This window comes from Pteropus alecto, unplaced genomic scaffold (assembly GCF_000325575.1).
Source record: "Pteropus alecto unplaced genomic scaffold, ASM32557v1 scaffold3, whole genome shotgun sequence".
NCBI classification, from domain to species: Eukaryota; Metazoa; Chordata; class Mammalia; order Chiroptera; family Pteropodidae; genus Pteropus; species Pteropus alecto.
Window position 1 is genome coordinate 10380909 of NW_006442484.1, and position 9198 is coordinate 10390106.

Consider the following 9198-nt stretch of genomic DNA (forward strand, 5'->3'; position numbering starts at 1 on the left):
TCTGCTAATACTTTAATCACAAAGTGAAAACGTGACTGTAGGGCAAAGAGAAACAGCTATCATGTAATTACACATAGAAACTACAACCCGAATTGTTCTTGGGTTTTATTTGCAGCAATTGTATCCCAAGGTACATGACTCAGAGACAACAGAGTATAAGGTTTTCTCTTTTTCCATTCTTAGAAAAAAGAGAGAGCCAGAAAGGATGACTGACCAATTTAACAATGTTCTTTGCTTGCTGAGATCAATCGATCTTTAATTCACCAAGCGCAGTGCTTCTTACATGCTTGAAATGAAAAATGTTTCATCTAACAATGAAATGCCTTCCCTCATTGTAGTTCTATGTAGAAAGGTCACCAGTGTGTAACTTGTACACATTCTAAAGTGTTAATATATACTCAAAGAAATTTTAAAATAAATCAACTCATATAATTATTCTTCCTACTATACACTCATTTTTACTCATCATATGCTCATTCTTATCTGCTTTTGCATATATGGCAAGTTACATCATAATTCTGATATTATAGGCAATGTATCTTTCAGCTTATGAACTAGCAAGTATTAAATCTCTTTTTAAAATACAAATAGCACTATAATGACTTCACAGCTGATGTGTGAGAGAGTAGTGGGTAAGGACATAGTTGTCGCTGGAAAGACGTGAGCCCTGGACCTGCTCTGTCGCTTGTCTAAATTTATGATTAAGTTCCTAAAGCTTGGTTTCTTCATTCACAAAAAAAGTTCATAAGGGAACCAATTTCAGAGTGTTGCTGTGGGGTTTAAATGAGATAATGAGTTTTAAGCCCTTAGCACAGAGCCAGGCATGTTATGGGCATACAGTTAATCTTAGTTAGTTGTTATGATAATTAGTCACAAACCCACACTTCATATGTTAAAACACAATGGATAAACACAATGGATAATCACCATTGAGAAACTGAGAATTTGAGACAATTATGGGCAATGGTTGCAGTTTTGGAGAACGATTAGTTTTAAAGGAAAAAATAAAGGGAGATGATATAAGGGGTAAAGTAATCTGATAGGTCCTTTTATCCCACTGGTCCTAATTGGTGCCTCTTTCAATGCATGGTACCTTAGATGTACAGATTTATAAAACATAAATTTTAACTTATGTTTCATTTCTTTGCATTTATTTCAGAAGAATCTTATTTTTCCATAGCAATATTGTAATATAGTTCATTTTCAAACAACAACAAAAATACATTTACCTTTCTTTTCGCCACTGAGCCAAAGCTAGTTTTGTCCTGTCTTACCATAACTGGTTAACATAACTGCTTCACAGATAATATTTTGTGCCATTAATTAAAAGTGCAAGAAAAATTACTTGATGCTTAAAAGCCTGACAGGTTTGAATATGAGGTCATGTTTTGACTTACTGAGACTACTCAGAGATTATAAACACAAAAATAGGGGTTTTGAAAGATAATACATTATTTATAAGCTGGTAGGCCCTCTATATTCAATTGGTTTAACACATAAATACCAGGTTAAAGAAATCAGAGTGCTACAATGAACAGGCATATTGTGAAAGTAATTTGCATTTGTCTCCAAAAATTAACATAGTATATCTTTAATAAACAAGATTTCATAGAAACTACTCAGAATTTTTCAGCATGTTGATGTAGATTCTCCTTCTGTGCATTTTATGATAGACTTGCTTTAAAGTTTGATATTACGAAGAAAATTGATAGTTATTTTTCTTGTAATTAAGAAATAACCAAAAGCCAATATCATACACACTCAGGAAACCACATTTTTAGCAATGGTCAGATTGATTAGAAATCAATGCTAGTTATTTGGTCCCTCTTCTACCTGGTAACAGAACCTTTCAGACTGAGTTTAAACATTTGGCTTAGAGTAAAAACAATCATTTAAACCTCTAATAAAATTGTATCATATATGTCACATCTAAGATAAATAAGCAATAGCTATCAAAAGCGACTACTTATTATTTGGACTTAAAAAAACAACTTGACCAATATAGAAAAAAAGAATAAGCACAGTTAAAATTATAAGTATGAAGAGAGTAAGTCACCATACTCCATCTTTCTATCTGCTAGAATTTCAATAAAATTGTTTATCCAAAAATGTAATGTGCTATGTCACAAAGTTTTTCACTGACAAATTATAATCTGATTATAAATTAAAGTTTAGGTTATTAAGATGGCAATATTATTTTGTATGCTTCAAAGAGATTATTTATAATGCTGTAATTGAGTGATCTGCATCAGCTCTATGCAGCCCTAAGATATGGAAAGCTATATTATCTCTGCACCTGGGAAAGAGGCCAGAACCATAAATGAGATTAGAATAGAAAAGAGTGAGCTAGTAACAGGCCTGACAGAAAAACCATGGGCAGGTTATTGTATCTAATCCAATAAAGGCACATGAATGGAGTTCATCAGAAGTTAAGAAATATTCAAATGTCCAAATTAGATTGTAAATACACCTACAGGTATCAACTTTACCTAAGCATGTCAGAAGGAGAGGGGGAAAAGAAGAGTGTCTATATTTAAAGACTGACTAAAGGCTCTGCTGCTCAGAGTGGGAAATAGAACACAAATAATGGTATTTTGCTGCAGAGACTTAAACTAAAAAATATCTCAAAATCTGCAATGTTGTTAGTTGAAAACACTAGCTTAAAAGTGAATATTCTCTTCTACCCCCAAACAAAGGTTATCTAGCCTCATCTTTGGTACTTAACTAGGCTCTGGCATATTTTAAAGTAAGTTAGCTGGTGAGATTAGACTAGAATTGTGGACGAGGGTTACTTCCTGGATAAGATCCTCTGAGGAGCAAAACCTCTTGGCTATAAACACCAAATGAAAGACTTGCTCTTTTGAAAGACCTTTTTCTATACATTTTTGTAGGCAAGACACTATAAATATTAAATGTAATAAATATAGCTGAATAATATTAGTTGGAGTGGGATTCAGGGGGAAAAAAGATTTTATAAGTTTTTAATTCTACTTTCAGAAAACCAAAATCAAATATATGCATAGAGGGGGAAAAAGTATTAATACTAGCCATTCAGATATTAGAAAGAAACATATAAAATTGTCTCTATTTAAAGAAGATATGATTGTCTATGCAGAAAAATAATCCTAATGAATATAGAGAAAAAGGTCTAAAACTGGCAAGTAGGTTTAGGAAGGTTATTGGATACTCACTTACTAAAAATCAATTGTATGTGTATGTCTGTGTATACATAATGTATACTCATTATATTTAAATATTAAAAAAGTTTGTGACATAATAGCATCAAAAATATGAAATACTTAGAAATTCATTTAATGAATTACGTGCAACAATTGTTTTCTAAAAACAGTTCACTCAAATTAATGAAAGCCAAAATAAATGAGATACATGAGGTACATATCATGTTTATCAATTGGGAAGACTCAATATTATTAAGGTATACTTTCTTCCCATGTTGATCTATAGATTCAATGAAATCTCCATCAAATTCCTAGCAAGGTATTTTTTAAAAATTGACAAGCTGGTTCTTTTCATTTAAATAGTCAAACAAACTTGCTAAAAGAACAAAGCTGAAGGACTTGTACTACCTGATTTCAAGACTTGCTTTAAAACTAAATTAATCAAGACAGTATGGTACTGGGGTCAAGAGAGATTCATAAATGAATGGAGTAGAATACAGTACAAAAAACAAACCCAGGCTTAAATGGCCAATTGATTTTAAACAGAAATACAAAGGTAATTCAATGAAGAAAGGATAGTTTTCTCAACAAATAATGTTGGAATAATTGATTATCCATATGCAAAATAATAATCAGTAATCATAACCTTATACCATGTAAAAATAATAAATTGGAAGGGTTATAGACTTAAATATAAGCTAAACCATGAAACTTTTAGAAGAAATCATGAAAAATCATTAAAGGAAATGTTTTATAAACGATATGATTACGATTATATGATTACTTATATTTCAAAATTAATCAAACTATACTTAAAATTGGAGAATTTTATTGTTGTTTGATGTGTGTTTACCTTCTTAAACTCAATTATTAAAGCATATAAGTTGGCAAACCTCATATCATTTTTTTAATAAGTACTAAGGTTATACAGATTATTGCTTGTTCATACAAATTCCTCAGCATGAGAAAAATTACAAAAAATTCTCTTTTCCTCCTTTAAACAACCTCCCTACCCCCAACTCAAAGAAATATATACTGTAAATATTCAAATTTTATAAATGTAATAATAACAACAGTAATTTAAAGTGCATATATAAAAATCAATACTAAACTTAAAGATTATTCCTAGGTAAGGATTCTAGAATTCTTAAAACGTCATTTTACCTTATAAACATCTTGGTATTTTTGAATATTTCATTATGGACATATCTTACTTTTATAATCATAAAGCACGGCAGTTTTCTTTTTTATTTATTTTGATATATTCTTAATATATCCAGTTTTTTTGCAGTGGAATATTGATCATCTATATTTATATCCTGTGCCTTACACTATGTGGGCTAAAGTATTCAATAATTTAACTAATATTCTGAGTATCTTCTCTTTCTAGGCACTGATAGAGACAAAATATCATTAACATCAATCTCAGCAACAAAATAACAAAAGTTGTAAGATCATATGTACTTTTTTAAAAAAGGAGTTATTTATCCCTATAGGCACATTCTATTCTGATGATCTCATGTGATATTACCAAGAGGCACAGCTACACTGGGTATTCCATTTCAAACCAGCACTGTTCATGTAGCATGGTATCTGTTAGCAAATGAGCTGCACTGAGGAAGAAGCATAGTTTTCTGTGAAGTTTTCATGTTTATGGTGTCCCAGATATAATTACTCTATGAGAATTCTGCCTTACTTCTAATTAGTGAAAACAGTGAGGAAAAAAAAAAAAGAGAGAGAGAGAGAAAAAAGAAAAAGTCTCAAACATATCAGCAAGCACAGGAGCTTATCTTTGCTTCTGAAATGGAGCACCAAAGTTTTACCTAGTTCTAAAATGGAATGAGGACTTGCTTCTTTAAGGTACCTATTTCAACTTCCTATGGAAATAACATAAGAACTCCACTTTACTCTAAGAGTGAACAGTAGGACAGCACTGAAGTTTATGGGATATAGTAGAAATCTGTTTAGAAGCAACCAGATAAAAAGTAAAAAGTAAATTTAAACCTTTTGTTCATGATCTAGCTGACAAAAAAGCAAACACAAAAAGTAGGCATAATATTGTTTACGAGCACCTAATTCCAGGTTCATTTCCATGATCAACCTTTCTACATTTTACGAACATGGCTATTTCAATTACAGAATTCTCATGTTTAAATGAGTATGGGAGAAATCAGATAAGAACAAAGCTATAAAGTTAGCAATAGAAATTGATTTAGTATATTTAAAGGCATTCCCTCATACAACCTTTCAGGAATAACCAAGAGTAAAAGAGCTGATAATTCTCTCTCACAAATTCTGGAAGCAGAATATCTGTAATAGAACCTACTGAGCAGGAAAAATAAAGAGTTTTTAAAACCTTGCAACAAAGTCTAATTGTCCAAGGTTAACTAAAGACATCTTCAAGTGATATAACTTCAGACATATGTGGAATATATAGGAAATGTGACATCTTGCTTTGCAATGGATTACTTTCACGGCGCAAACTACTTCATGAGTGTCCTCTAATCAGCATGATATTACTCATGTGTGAGATATTACAAAAGGTGACCATTGAATTATAAGACTGAAATTTATTTATTGTTTTATAGACTATGTCTCTAGAAGTCACAGTTCTGGGTATGTTACTTTTTAAAATAAAATGTTTTTCTTTCTCTCTTTTCTTTCTTTCCTTCCTTCCTTCCTTCCTTCCTTCCTTCCTTCCTTCCTTCCTTCCTTCCTTCCTTCCTTCCTTCCTTTTTCTTTTTTTACCAATATTAGCACCTACATGACTGAAAGTAGAAGACATCTTAGATTATAAGATTTTGTCATAGTAAAATAGACTTTTTTTACCAATATTATCACCTACATGACTGAAAGTAGAAGACATAGATTATAAGATTTTGTCATAGTAAAATAGTAATAAAGTTTGTAGTACTAGTTCCCATTTCTAAGACTATTAAAATGTCATTTTCCACACAGGCCTGCTAATTCCAAAGATAAATCTTTCTCTGTGTCTTTTTTTTTTTTTTTGCCTCATAAATCGTATAATCCAAATTTCAAGATCTTACACTCTATTCATTCTTCCACAATTCATTCAACTCAGTGAGCACTAAAGCACAAGCAACTTGTTACTACTGCGCATAAAATTGTAGGAAAGACACAATGAGTATCTTCAAAAAGATTAATATTCTAATAATCTAGAAGAATGCTACTCAAAAAGTCCCTAATCATATAGCAAAATCATATAAAATGTAAATCTATAAGTGATTTTTTAATTGGGAAAAACTTGCTACCAACAGGAAATATCTACTGAACTGTTATATTTCAGCACAAACTCTTCATCGTGTAGAGACCAGTGACAAGCAGTTTATGGTCTGGTAGTGATGCACACTCAGCATATTCAGTGGTACTTGTTTAAACCAAATTCGTCTCTACTTCTCTTTCTTCATTGACTTTCTGGCTTCTCATTCCACATAGTGAGTAAAATATGAATGCGGTCTTTAAAAGTTAACGAGTTATAGATCCACAGATATTTTCTTCGTGATATTTCCCTGTGTTTGTTTCAAATTCCTACATAAGAAAATCTGTATCAGCCTACTGTGGGTTAAATGCCATTTCTAATCTAATCAGTTATAGCCATGGGAAATTCACATGTAAAATAATGGCTTCTTATGGTGTTTTTTAAAGCATGAAAGTTTTTAATTTTGATGAAATCAATCCTATCCATTTTCTCTTTTATTGCTGGTACTTTTGGTTTGAATCTAAGAAGTTGATGCATAACCTAAGATAAAAAAGACTTACTATTGTATTTCTTCTAAGGGTTTTATAGTTTCATCATGGTGAAGGAAGCACACTCTGTAAATATGCTAAAATATATTGAATTGTACACTTAAACTGGTTAAATATATGATATATAAATTATCTCTAAAACTATTTTAAAAATGGCTTCTTAGCAGTCGGACTCAAAAAGGCATTTGTTACAATGAATTTAATAGGCAAATAAGTGATATATTCAATAACTGTTCCAGAAATGAAGGAATAGTTCTTAGCTTCCAGACAGCGTGCACAGGAACAGCCTCATACCAAAGACACTGAGTAGACTGTGATTTGAGAGATATTATCATAAGAAAGCAATCATGATACTTAGCTATGTGGAATATTTTATTATGCATATGCTTTGTTATGTATATATTTAATACTTTTAAAAATTTATTTAGAAAGAAATGCTATCTTATGTTGTTTTCTCAAGTTATGCAATATTTTTATTAAGTTTCAGCTACTGAAGGAAAAATATGAGGAATCCAACGAAGTATATATTTATCACCAGAATGGCCTTTAGTACAAAACTACTTATTCTTTATAAGTATCCAAGGGGATGTAGTGACTAAAGTGCTCAAATGTCTTTGTTATAAAACATTTTCTCCTATATCATGATGTCATGTATGGAATACAAAGAAAGTGTGATTGAGTGCAAAAAAAAAAAAAAAAAAAGAAAGGGAAAGAAAAACTGGCAGAATTTAAGTATCATTATCATTTTCTTAGATCCCTAGAGTAACATCAAAAAGTACATTGTACTAAAGGATAGTGTAGTGTTCCAAACTGACTGCCCTTAATGGCTAGAAGTTTTATAACGTTATCCACTACCAATGCACTTGACAGTCTGCCTAGTTCACGAGTTTCACTGGTTTCTAAGAAATGGCAGCTCAGATAACTCCAGGATAACTTATTGATAGAAAACTGAGAATGCATTAGCTACTTTAGTTTAGAGTGACTCCAATTTTGAGACAAGATAAAATAGAAAATGTTATTTCTTTAGGAATTTACTTCTTGATTTTTCTTAACATCTAGGTTAAATATTGTGAAACTTCACCTTATATAAACTTTTGTATAAAAATATAAGACTTGTATTTTTTAATCTTCTTGAAATTTATTTTAGAATCTTGAGAAAACAAGAAACATGATTTTTTTTAAAACTCAAACTTTAAACTTTGGTTGACAAGTACATCTGTGTTAAAATTCTTTTGCATCAACCTAGAAATGGAGGCACATAGGTCAATGGCAGGACATCTTAGCCAAGAGCTTTATTAAAATTATTCTATTAGTGCAATCTTGGGAGTGTAACAGCAGTGAATCAGAAACATTATCAGCAGCTATTTAATAAAGGGAAAAAAAGAAAATGATAAATGTGTCTCTAAAAAAAGATAATCTTGCCAAAATCTCTTATGCTTGCCTTTATAGTGCCACCAATAAAGGTGATTGTATCTCATTGAATATCTTACAGAAATCTTGTAGTAATCTATTTAAATGGGGGCTATCTCAGAGCACCAGGAAATAAATGGCATCATTAAGTTCCTTGGAAGTAATGGCTCTTTTTTCACTAATGTACCAACTCCCGTGACAATCTTCCCTCAGACACTCAATATTGTTCTCACCCTAGTAGGAGTGGCTTTAGATTCTTGGATATAACCTATATTTAGGGAAAAAAATGCATTTGCCTGTAGAACTATAAAAGCACCTTTTTTAAAAAAAGACAACAATGTAGGGGAAATTAGCTCAATATAAAGTGTTTTCTGCTTTTCAAAGAAGACAGTATATTGTGGCTATGATTCTCCACTAGCCATTTACAAATTATCCTCTTGAGTGATACAAGGGACAGGATTCATTAGAAACATTAGTGAACTCTGCATTTCTTAAAAGGTGACTGTCTCAAATTTGGATTGGTCGGGTTCTGTGTCCTTCTTCCCTATTCTCACCCTGGCAATCTGCCATCTGAGCGTTTTCTCATTATCAATAACTATGGCTAAAAGCCAAGGAGAAATGTAAGTGGCTTCTCCACATGTCCAAAAAGAAAAAAAAAAAAAAAATGATAAGCATACAATTTATTACCAGATACAATTTAAGGAAGATGTTTCCATCTCCAAAAATGTGATAAAAACTGAGGAATTGTTCTTATAGCATAGCATTGATTTATAAATAAATGTGTCTACGTAATTTTTATGAAATATCCAGAAAAACAAGTAAGACTCTTATTTTCTATTAA

General features: G+C 31.3%; 1 protein-coding gene across 8 annotated transcripts in view; it reads right to left on the minus strand.

The window, feature by feature from the left end:
- Window positions 1–9198, minus strand: part of DPP10 (dipeptidyl peptidase like 10) — a 1220852-nt gene that overhangs the window by 485376 nt on the left and 726278 nt on the right. The window lies entirely within an intron of this gene.